Raw genomic sequence first — 13,347 nt, 5'->3', positions numbered from 1 at the left:
ACATTTTGGAAGTTGGAAGTTTCTTAGTCTGGAAAATAAGAATATGGCGTAAAACTTCCAGTAGGTAAGATTTCCAGGCAGATTTAGGTAACTGTGTCAATATTTGGCTAATGGAAGGAAGATCTGGAGTACTTTTACTTATATAATAACTTATAAACTTAAATTTACACTTCAGGATCATTATAAGTGACACCATCACCATTATTGATAGATGTGAATTTGGCAACATGTGTGTATAGGAAATTCTCGTGTTGGTAAATAAACCAGATGAATATAACCCAAGTCGCTGAACACAAGAATTTAGTTAATTTTTATCATGTAGTGAATTTATTTGTTTAGGTGGAAGTTAAGCAAAAAGTAATATGGAAATGTCCCAGTTGAAACAGAAATGAAGTTTGCTTAATTTTAATATCAAACAGAAAACTCGTATGTATGATATTTGTACGAGTTCATCCCCCGGCAGCGATCACAGGGTGGTGCTGGGTCATGTGAAGTTGAATATCACATTTGAATACATAAAAATTCATGACGAAGAAAGAAACGCCAGTTGTTTTAAAAGTTCTAAGGGGGGGATTTCAACCTTATTTAGAATTTGACTGAATTGGAGGAGTCTCACACACGCGACATTAATCAATATTTAACGAATTATATTAAAGAAATTGTTAACTTAAGCATAGGAAGTGAAAGTTGGTCCCAGATACAGCACTACACTTTGGTTACACAATGAGGCACTGCATCCATCTACGTTCACTCCCGCAGCTGTAATGTCATGTACCCATACGCAGCCCCGGGAGTGAACCAGCGACCATTAGGACAGGAGTTGAGTGTACTGTCCCCACCGAGATTATAAGAAGGTAAATTGTAGAGCAAGACCATAACCACGTGAGCCACTAGACGGCAGGTGAATGACAGGAGGATGCCCACCTAGTAATGTTTGGTAAAATTTAACATGTTCACAATTTTCCTTATATCATGTTCAAGCAGATTCTTTCACGTGACGGATCTGACCCTCCTCCCGTGTATCATGACTTGTGAGGGGAGCACTTAAGTGTATCCTTGATGTCTTCTATAGGTATTTAAAGGACTAGGTTGACAGGACGACCTTAAGTCACTGCTACATGACCCATATCTCTCCTCACTGCTAACGAGGTATATAATAAAACCAGTAGAGTGAATAAAAATAAAGAACGTGTCAGGGTTTAAAGCTCAGGTCCTTCGGCTCCAGGAATTACACTTGTAGTTTTAGCTCGGCCAGAGAAAAGTGCAAATGTACAATCACCCACAAAAGTCCTGTCGCCTCTCCTCCTGAACCACGAACCTTGAGATTCAGACTCGTGAATCCGAAGCAGACGACACTGATACATTATTCTGTCCATAAATGCTTCGGGTTCACGAGTCTGAATCTCGGGGTTCGTGGTTCAGGAGGAGAGGCGACAGGACTATTGTAGGTGATTGTACAGGCGTCTGAGCTGAACAGAGACCGGATTGAAAACTTGGTACAGTCTCGTTCAAGATTCTTCGAACACTGCTGGAGACAGCTGGCAACTCAAGAACGTTTGTTTTCTATATACGAAACAACAAAGCCCAACCATTAAATTAAGCAACTGGGAACTAAGTAACCAATCACCGATCACTTTTACATTTATTCATAATTTTTACTACGTACTATAGTAAACAAACGGCCTTGAGTTGCCAGCTGTCTCCAGCAATGTTCGAAGAATCTTGAGCGAGATCTGTACATAGTGAAAGACTCGTATTACCTCTCGAGTGACGCTCTTTGGATGCACTAAAGGGCGCTTTCCTCTCTGATGTGTGAAGCACTTTACTCGTGCTACCATGAAGTGTCCTTGTATAAACTCTAGTTTGTCATTACTATGCGCTTAAGAGGACGGTAAATCGTATCCCTGAAGGACACAAGTTCCTTTACAATCTTTACTAATATCTACCAGTGTTAGTAAACTACTGTATCTCTCTTAACAGCTTCACTCCGGGGACGACGCTGTTAATATTTGACTAAACCAACGTCATATAACCTTATTCAGCACAGAGAGGATCCTGTACACAAGGTAATCCTCAATCCTCGTCTTCATGGCCAAGATAATCCTTAATCCTCGTCCTCGTGGCTAAGATAATTCTCAATCTTTGTCTTTATGGCCAAGATAATCCTTAATCCTCGTCCTCGTGGCCAAGATAATCCTCAATCCTCGCCTTCATGGCCAAGATAATCCTCAATCCTCGGCGCCATGGCCACGGTTATCCTCCACCGGACGACAATGTCCTCGACAGAGCTGTAACCGAGACACTATTGCTCCAATAATCTAGCAGACTGGCCACCATAACCGCTCCCCCAGCTTAATGGTGAGCTTCTCCCTCCCACGACTATGGTATCTCATGGCCGTGCCGGACCATTCTTCAGGTTGTTATCGTCACCACCGCCACGCAACACAACATTTTATGACTTCTATGTAATGGTTTTCCGCTCCGTCGATATTGACTGCTGATTCAGTAAGGTATACAGTTTGTTCGGCGTTGTGGTAGCCGGGCTGGGCGCCAATGTCTAGCCGTTTGGGCTATTTTTCCTGTTGTCTTGTGTTAATGGTATGTATATAGTAGCTAGTTCTGGTTGTTGTAGATTCGTTGATAATGCCTTCCCAAGCGTTTATGGCTGTTAGGGTAATTGTCATGCTTGAAGTCGGGATATTTTCATGGTCGTTGTACACAGGCGCGTATGACTGGCGTAACAAGGACGAGGAGGGAGTGTTAACCTTAAGGGACGTAGAGTACAGTACACAAGGACCAGTAACTCGAGACGTGACGGAAATATCTCAAGGAACAACTCCACACACACACACACACACAAGACGTGATTGACACCCAGGAGAATGATATTGATAAAAAAGGTCGCATCTGTCAGCGTGAGTTTGATAGGACAGCCTTGGTACACATACAGCCTCTAGACCATAATATACAGATAGGATGTGTCTCTTCTAATATCCCGGAAGGTCAGGCTACGTTATGTTAGGTTAGGTTAGGTTACGATACGTTATATTGTCAGGTCAGGTTAGGTCAAGTTAGGTTAGGTTACGATACGTTATATTGTTAGGTCAAGTTAGGTTAGGTTACGATACGTTATATTGTCAGGTTAATGTTAGGTTAGGTTAGGTTACGATACGTTATATTGTCAGGTCAGGTTAGGTCAAGTTAGGTTAGGTTACGATACGTTATATTGTTAGGTCAAGTTAGGTTAGGTTACGATACGTTATATTGTCAGGTCAGGTAAGGTCAAGTTAGGTTAGGTTACGATACGTTATATTGTCAGGTCAGGTTAGGTCAAGTTAGGTTTACGATACGTTATATTGTCAGGTCAGGTTAGGTCAAGTTAGGTTAGGTTACGTTATGTTAGGTTACGTTACGTTATGTTACGTTAGGTTTCCCAATGTAAAAATACTAAACCAGGACGACATATATAAAACTTTCTTCTTCATTTTTGCTTCGTGTTTTCCGTACTGTTGTGACGACCATTCCTTCCCCGGTAATAATAACTGCTCTTTGTACCACAACTTGTATAGTGATTTTTTTTTTCAAATCTTAATGAAATTTTGACCAACGTAACGAGTTTCACAAATTATTGATATGTCAAATGTTTTAATAATTAACAATAATATTACTTTACGTTGAAGACTATATACTAAAAAAAAGTTACTAGAACACCTCGGAAGTCGTATTTATTAAGAGAATTTGTTTTATATATAAATTTAATAATAACTTTTAGTAAGCAAAGAATCATTGACAAGAACAAATTATATTCCTCACAATAATCAATGTTTATTCTTATTGGTATTTAGGTCTCTGTTTACTCCTTCATAAAATACAATAAATACAGTTCTCGAATACAAAAAATGCTCCTGTATTTGAGTATAATAGTGTATATTGAGTCTTATCACCTCTCAACACCCAGGCAGAGTGTGTGAGAAAAGATAATCTGACTGGAAAATCGACTGGTACTGTGGGCTAGTTTTTGCTCCAGCTGCACTAAACAGTTACCCCGACTCTCTGGCGTACAAGAAGCAGCATAATATTCCTTAGTTATGATCCTCACTTCTGAACGGTAACATGATTCTTAACTCACTGCTGAATGGTAACATGATTCTTAACTCACTGCTGAATGGTAACATGATTCTTAACTCACTGCTGAATGTCTTGTGGTGGTGGGGTTAGGTTAGGCTAATGTTGTGATCTGAAGAGTCTTGGTGTAATCTGTAGATGGCTGAAGTCTAATAACCTGTAGTGGCTCAAGTCTAATAACCTATAGGGCTGAAGTCTTATAACCTATAATGGCTCAAGTCTTATAACCTATAATGTCTGGAGTCTTATAACCTATAATGGCTCAAGTCTTATAACCTATAATGGCTCAAGTCTTATAACCTATAATGGCTCAAGTCTTATAACCTATAATGGCTCAAGTCTTATAACCTATAATGGCTGAAGTCTTATAACCTATAATGGCTCAAGTCTTATAACCTATAATGGCTCAAGTCTTATAACCTATAATGGCTCAAGTCTTATAACCTATAATGGCTCAAGTCTTATAACCTATAATGGCTCAAGTCTTATAACCTATAATGGCTCAAGACCTTGGCCCTATATTGCTGGAGCTTGCCATGAAGACTCTCTAGGTCACGGGGGGCATTTTAAGACCACCTGCAGCTTAAGCATTATAAGACCACCAGCTTGTCCTCCTTGTTCACAGCTGAGGCTCACAACCCCTGGTCCAATTTCACCTCAGTTGACCCCGGGTGACCTGTTGGTATCTTGTCCAATCCAGCGACTTGGGGAAGAAGTTTGTCATGGGGTATTGGGAGTGTCTCTTGGTCATGGGTATCTAACGCCTTGCTAAGCTTCACATTGTCGTACAGATGGTTAAATATTTACCCAATGTTGAGTCTGATGTCTAGGTTAGGTTAGGTTAGGTTAGGTTAGGTTAGGTTAGGTTAGGTTAGGTTAGTTTTCATTATTTGTGAACGGTATATCCAGAAATGGGTTACATTATATATATTTATACAGGAAATATATATATATTTTTTTATGTGCCCGTAAAGTGTGATGGAAACCGAATCTAATAAAGAACTTCCGGGATGTGGGGGCCAGTGTTTGGTAACTGGACGGGAAGTAAGCGATCAAACTAACAGAGACTGGTCGAGCATCCTTAGGTCGTGGGATGAGGAGACGTGACCTACATTACCCCGGCGTATAGTGGTGAGGGGAGTGGGGGGGGGGGGCCAAGAGTGATACAGGACCCGTTGATATAGAAGAGTAGAGGAGCAGCGGCTGAGTGGATAAATCACTCGTCAGGGTCATTGGTTCGCTCCCAGGTGTAAACAGGTACCAGACATTACCTTTGAGGAAGTGAAGGCGGTCACTACAAAAAACAGGGTGATGTAGACCAGGGTGATGACTACAACAGTGGTGGTGATGGTGGTGGTGCTACATGGTATTATTATCTAGCGACGTGGTTAGACTCACTCCGTGTGCTCTGAGTAATCTTCCCCTCACCTATTCTCTCTCTCTCTCTCTCTCTCTCTCTCTCTCTCTCTCTCTCACACACACACACACACACAGCGTAATTCTGACGTGTAATATATTCTAGACACAGTAAATATCGTCTTAGCTGTCTGATTGTGATATGAATAAAGAAATCTGTTATTTTATTATATCTTCAGTAGTGATTGAATGTCTTGTACTCTTGGAAACAACCTTAACAGTAGTTTATCGTGTTAATTGGTTAACTCTCTATTAACTATTAACCGTTTAAATCACGATGAAAAATATTATTAAAAAATTACCTGACCTGACCCGACCCGACATGACCAAACCTAACCTAACCTAACCTAACCTATTCTAATCTAATCTAATCTCACCTAACCAAACCTAACCTAACCATCACACAATAAATTTTAGGTATAGAATCAGTCAATATGTAACAGTATATATAACAGGAATGAAGCTTGGACAAGTGCCCTCAACAACACAGGTAAAATGATATTTCCTGACAGCCCTGTTCAGAACAATACAATATGAACCTATGAAACGAATCACTCAAGTTGACAGCCAACAGGGAGGTTTGACAGACACACCTCACCCGTCCTGTCAAACCTGATCATGTGAAAACCGGTGGGTCGGTCATGTTAGAGGCCCTTGACCTTCTCGTTCCCAGAGAGAGAGAGAGAGAGAGAGAGAGAGAGAGAGAGAGAGAGAGAGAGAGAGAGAGAGAGAGTTTTCTTGGCCCTCATTAGCATAACTTTATCATCCTCTTGATACGAAGTTTGTCCGAAGTTCATGTATATAACACTTGGTACTATTAGTGTCTTCTCTATAGTCAGGAACATAAACATAGTCTTTTATAAAGTAGGAGAGGGAAGTATTGGTCATGGTAGTAGCACACCTGTAGTCTCTCATTAACCTGGATGTGTCTATGGTAACACAAGGTTGTCTTACTGTTGGACTTAAGGTTTCGGGAGACCCTTGTTGATGGTGAGGCTGGCTACGTCGTGTCATGAGTAACATCCAGTGGAGAAGATAGTGGTGGTGCAGATGTAATGTGTATTAGGTTGGAGAGTTAGAGCTGTGATGACACATAGTGAGTCTCGCGGCGGGTACTTAGTGAGCGACTTTGAGAAGGTGAGGGGGAAGAGCCTGGCGTTGTGAACACTTAGGATATTGAGTCAGGCAATCTCTTCTCTGGGTATATATCTTCACAGGCACAACTGAGGTGTAGTATACTCCATGACGGGCGAGCTTACACCTGCTAGGTTGTTGTCCAGCCTCTGTGAGGACCGGTGTGTGGGTGATGAACCTACACGGACGTCCCCCTGGGTGGTTCCTTCGGTGTAACTGGAGCCTCACACTCCAGAGGAGACTCTTAGGTGCTCAGGAAGGACTACGCCCCACAAGCTGTTGTGGAAGTGTAAACCAAGGCTAGTCACGTCTCAGTTTAACAGAGGTGACCTTCCCAGAGGAGGCGAGGAAGGTACGATGTAATACTTGTAGAGTAACAGAGTCTCGTCAATTAATCACAGAGAAAACACAACTGAAACAGGACTGCAGTGCACGCTTGTGACGCGCCACGGATCATGACACCAACACAAACAAATGATCGTATTTCCCGGCAAAAGCAAATAGTTGGTTTAATTTTGTACTCCGACAAATACACTTTGTTGCAACACGTAACAAATCATGATATAATTTATACCAATAGAATTAGATTTATGTCACAATACCAAACACCAATTTAACAGCAATATTTTATAATCTTCCATCAGGCTGAGTCATGACGCTCGACGACCACTGAAACAGAGAGCTTCGGGTTTAACGCCCCAATATTTAGCGTGAGTGAGGCACTAGAGGTCGTTCTTTACTTCATCACAACTGACTTTACCTGTATCACTTAATCTGACTGACGACTCATGAAGTGCCGCAACCCGTAATGAAAACACACACACACACACACACACACATATATATATATATATATATATATATATATATATATATATATATATATATATATATATATATATATATATATATATATATATATATATATATATATATATATATATATATATATATATATATGTATATATTTCATGTAAATCCACAATGAAAACGTGGATAAGATAAATCTTGATAAAATCACACGGGAGAATGGAAACAACGGAGCACCTTAGCTTTCGTCTTTATTCAAGACATCTTGAATAAAGACGAAAGCTAAGGTGCTCCGTTGTTTCCATTCTCCCGTGTGATTTTATCAAGATATGTATATATATATGCTGATAACCACAGCATATACTGTACCTAGATAACGCGCACCTACAGTGATTTACTTGCATATATATATATATATATATATATATATATATATATATATATATATATATATATATATATATATATATATATATATATATATATATATATATATATATATATATGTTAACATCAATAGAGGATCACCGTCCTATTATTAAGTTTTAAAAAGTGAGGAAGTGTTGTCACACACAGAGGGATTACAGTTATATAATATATGAGGTACAGAGATACAGTATTACAGGAGCTGGATGTGAGGTACAGAGGTACAGTATTACAGGAGCTGGATGTGAGGTACAGAGGTACAGTATTACAGGAGCTGGATGTGAGGTACAGAGGTACAGTATTACAGGAGCCGGATGTGAGGTACAGAGGTACAGTATTACAGGAGCTGGATGTGAGGTACAGAGGTACAGTATTACAGAGTTGGATGAGGCATGCTAGAGGTACAGACAGGGTGAGCTGGATGTGAGTGCAGGAGGTACAGTGACACAGGGGCTGGGTGTGAGGTACAGATACAGTATTACAGGAGCTGATGTGAGGCAGAGGCACAGTATTACAGGAGCTGATGAGGTACAGAGGTACAGTATTAAGAGATGGGATGTGAGGCACAGAGGTACAGTATTACAGGAGTTGGATGAGGTACAGAGATACAGTATTACAGGAGCTGGATGTGAGGTACAGAGGTACAGTATTACAGGTGCTGGATGTGAGGTACAGAGGTACAGTATTACAGGTGCTGGATGTGAGGTACAGAGGTACAGTATTACAGGAGCTGGATGTGAGGTACAGAGGTACAGTATTACAGGAGCTGGATGTGAGGTACAGAGGTACAGTATTACAGGTGCTGGATGTGAGGTACAGAGGTACAGTATTACAGGAGCTGGATGTGAGGTACAGAGGTACAGTATTACAGGAGCCGGATGAGGTACAGAGGTACAGGACACAGGAGCTGGATGTGAGGTACAGAGGTACAGGCTGTGATGGATGTGAGGTACAGAGGTGCCAGTATTACAGGAGCTGGATGTGGTGTACAGAGGTACAGTATTACAGGAGCTGGATGAGGTACAGAGGTACAGTATTACAGGTAAAGGATGAGGTACAGAGGTACAGTATTAAGGAGGAGCTGGATGTGAGGTACAGAGGTACAGTATTAAGCAGGAGCTGGACATGTGAGGTACAGAGGTACAGTATTACAGGTGCTGGATGAGGCAGCAGAGGTACAGTATTACAGGAGTTGATGTGAGGTACAGAGGTGGTATTACAGGAGCTGATGTGAGGTACAGAGGTACAGTATTACAGGGGCTGGGTGTGAGGTACAGAGATACAGTATTACAGGAGCTGGATGTGAGGTACAGAGGTACAGTATTACAGGGGCTGGGTGTGAGGTACAGAGGTACAGTATTACAGGAGCTGGATGTGAGGTACAGAGGTACAGTATTACAGGGGCTGGGTGTTAAGTTGGATATGGTCGTTAATTTAACATGAAGTTTTCCTGTCAGCAGCGAATAATTTATTTTCAAATATTTGCATTGTGTTGTAGTGTGTCAGTACTCAGTCAGCTGTTATGGTTTCGGAGAGTTTTGTCAGCCGACACATCCACGACAACAATAACAACAAGATAGTTCATTAGTGCTTGTTAGTTGGTCGTTAATAAAGAGAAGACCAACGTCCAGTGAGGAGGTAGTCGTGGGGGGTAGTCGTAGGAGGTGGTCGTGGGAGGTAGTCGTGGGAGGTAGTCGTAGGAGGTGGTCGTGGGGTCATTGGGGATCTAGATGGAAAGGAAAATGGATGGGGGTCTGGATGTGGATCAGGAAGGTGTGCAGATGGTGGGGCCCAGGAGGGACAGGGAGGGGGGGGGGAGAGGGGCTGGCTAGGGAGGGGGAGGGGTGGTGGGGGGGGGGCATCCGGCGGCAAGGCCATGAATGATGTTGAGGTGAGTGTGTACGTGTTGGTGTTTGTTTGTGTATCTATGTACGTATGTGTTTGTATACATGCGTCTGTATATATATACCCTGTGTGTGTATGTATGCATGTATATATAACTGCTAGAGGCAATCTGGACTAATTTTTTATACATTAAAAAGATTTGTGTTCTGGTGAATCATTTAATATATTATAAATAGACCAAGTTAGTGACGCCCCCGTAAGTTTATTATGTAACAACACAACTGCTGCGTGATGAAGGATTACCATCGGATCATAGTCTGTCTGATATTTGATATACAGTAATTGTGTTAGATCAAAATAATGTGCAGTTATAATTTACTGTGTCACGTTATAGTCTCGTGACGTGTGTGTCTGTTCACCAGGAAATAGTGTGTGTAAGTTTCCCTTCACGCGATCATGTAACCCCACCCACCCCCCCCCCCAACCCAGGATGGTGCATATGACAGTACAATAATACGTTCACTAGCACCAGCCACCGTGACCACCGTATGGCCGCGGCTCTCAGTGTAACACTTGAACCATGGACATCTGGCACGATACCACTTACACTGTACTACACCTTTCACCTACACTGTACTGCACCTCTCACCTACACTGTACTACACCTCTCACCTACACTGTACTACACCTCTCACCTACACTGTACTACACCTCTCACCTACACTGTACTACACCTCTCACCTACACTGTACTACACCTCTCACCTACACTGTACTACACCTCTCACCTACACTGTACTACACCTCTCACCTACACTGTACTACACCCCCACCCACTGTACTGTACCTCTCACCCACACTGTACTGCACCTCTCACCCACACTGTACCACACCTCCACCCACACTGTACTCACACCTCTCACCCACACTGTACTACACCTCCCACCTACACTGACTACACCCCACCCACACTGTACTACACCTCTCACCCACACTGTACCACACCTCTCACCCACACTGTACCACACCTCACCCACACTGCACCACACCTCCTCACCCACACTGTACCACACCTCCTCACCTACACTGTACTGCACCTCCACCCACACTGTACTATACCCTCTCACCTCACACTGTACTACACCTCTCACCCACACTGTACTACACCTCCCCACCCACACTGTACCCACACCTCTCACCCACACTGTACTACACCCACCCACACTGTACTGCACCTCTCACCCACACTGCACCACACCTCTCACCCACACCACTACACCTCCTCACCCACACTGTACACACCCCACCCACACTGTACACACCCCACCCACACTGCACCGCACCCCACCCACACTGCACCACACCCCCACCCACACCGTACTACACCTCTCACCTCCACACTGTACACACCTCTCACCCACACTGTACTCACACCCCTCATCTACACTGTACCACACCCTCACCCACACTGTACTACACCTCTCACCTACACTGTACTACACCTCTCCACCTACACTTTCTACACCTCACCTACACTGTACACACCTTCACCTACACTGTACCACACCTCTCACCACACTGTACTACACCTCTCACCTACACTGTACACACCTCTCACCCCTGCCATGCACCACACCTCTCACCCACACTGTACTACACCTCTCACCCACACTGTACCACACCTCTCACCCACACTGCACACACCTTCACCCACACTGTACCACACCCTCACCCACACTGTACCACACCCCACCCACACTGCACCACACCCCACCCACACTGCACTCACCTCCCCACCCACACTGCACACACTCTCACCCACTGTACACACCCCCACCCACACTGTACCACACCTCTCACCCACACTGCACCACACCCTCACCCACACTGTACCACACCCCTCACCCACACTGTACCACACCTCCCCACCCACTGTACCACACCTCTCACCCACACTGTACTACACCTCCACCCACACTGCACCTCCACGACACACCTCCACCCACACTGCACACCTCTCACCCACACTGACCACACCCCACCCACACCATACCACACCTCTCACCCACACCGTACCACACCCTCACCCACACTGTACCACACCTCCCCACCAACACTCACCCACACTGTACCACACCCCACCCACACTGTACTGCACCTCCTCACCCACACCTCACCACACCTTCACCCACACCTGCACTGCACCTCTCACCCACACTGTACCACACCCCCACCCCACACTGTACTGCACCTCTCACCCACACTGTACTGCACCTCTCACCTCACCACTGCACCTTCACCTACACTGTACTGCACCTCTCACCCACACTGCACTACACCCTCTCACCCACACTGTACTACACCCCACCCACACTGTACTGCACCCTTCACCCACACTGTACTACACCTCCCACCCCACACTGCACACACCCCTCACCACACTGTACTGCACCTCTCACCTACACTGTACTACACCCCCACCCACACTGTACTACACCCCTCACCCACACTACCACACCCCTCACCCACACTGCACACCCCACCCACACTGCACCACACCTTTCACCCACACTGCACACACCTCCACCCACACTGACCACACCCCACCCACACTGTACCACACCTCACCCACACTGTACTGCACCCCCACCCACACTGTACCACACTTCTCACCTGCACTGTACCACACCCCCCACCCACACTTACCACACCCCTCACCCACACTGTACCACACCCCCCACCCACACTGTACCACACCTCCCACCCACACTGTACCACACCTCTCACCTGCACTGTACACACACCTCTCACCCACACTGTACTCACACCTCCCCACCCACACTGTAAACACCCCCCCACCCACACTGTACCACACCTCCCCACCCACACTGCACCACACCTCTCACCCATAACTGCACCACACCTCACCCACACTATACCACACCTCACCCACACTGCACACACCTCCCCACCCACACTGTACCACACACCCCTCATCCACACGTACCACACCTCACCCACACTGCACCACACCTCACCCACACTGTACTACACCTCTCACCACACTGTACCACACCTTTCACCCACACTGTACTGCACCCTCACCCACACTGCACTACACCTCCCCACCTACACTGTAACACATCTCACCCACACTGTACTGCACCTCTCACCCACACTGTACTACACCTTTCACCCACACTGTACTGCACCCTCACCCACACTGCACCACACCTCTCACCCACACCACCACACACCTCCCCACACTGTACTGCACCTCTCACCCACACTGCACCTCCTCACCCACACTGTACCACACCTCTCACCACTGTACTGCACCCCCACCCACACTGTACCACACCTCTCACCCACACTGCACACACCTCACCCACTGCACTGCACCCCCACCCACACTGTACACCTCCTCACCCACACTGTACCACACCTCCTCACCTACCACTGCACCTCTCACCCACACTGTACTACATCTCACCTCCACACCACCACACCTCACCCACACTGTACCACACCTCTCACCCACACTGCACTACACCCTCACCCACACTGTACCACACACCTCTCACCCACACTG

This window comes from Homarus americanus, unplaced genomic scaffold (assembly GCF_018991925.1).
Source record: "Homarus americanus isolate GMGI-L3 unplaced genomic scaffold, GMGI_Hamer_2.0 scaffold42750, whole genome shotgun sequence".
Classification (NCBI taxonomy): domain Eukaryota; kingdom Metazoa; phylum Arthropoda; class Malacostraca; order Decapoda; family Nephropidae; genus Homarus; species Homarus americanus.
The sequence above is the reverse complement of the archived record's forward strand: the minus strand, read 5'-3'. Positions refer to the sequence as shown.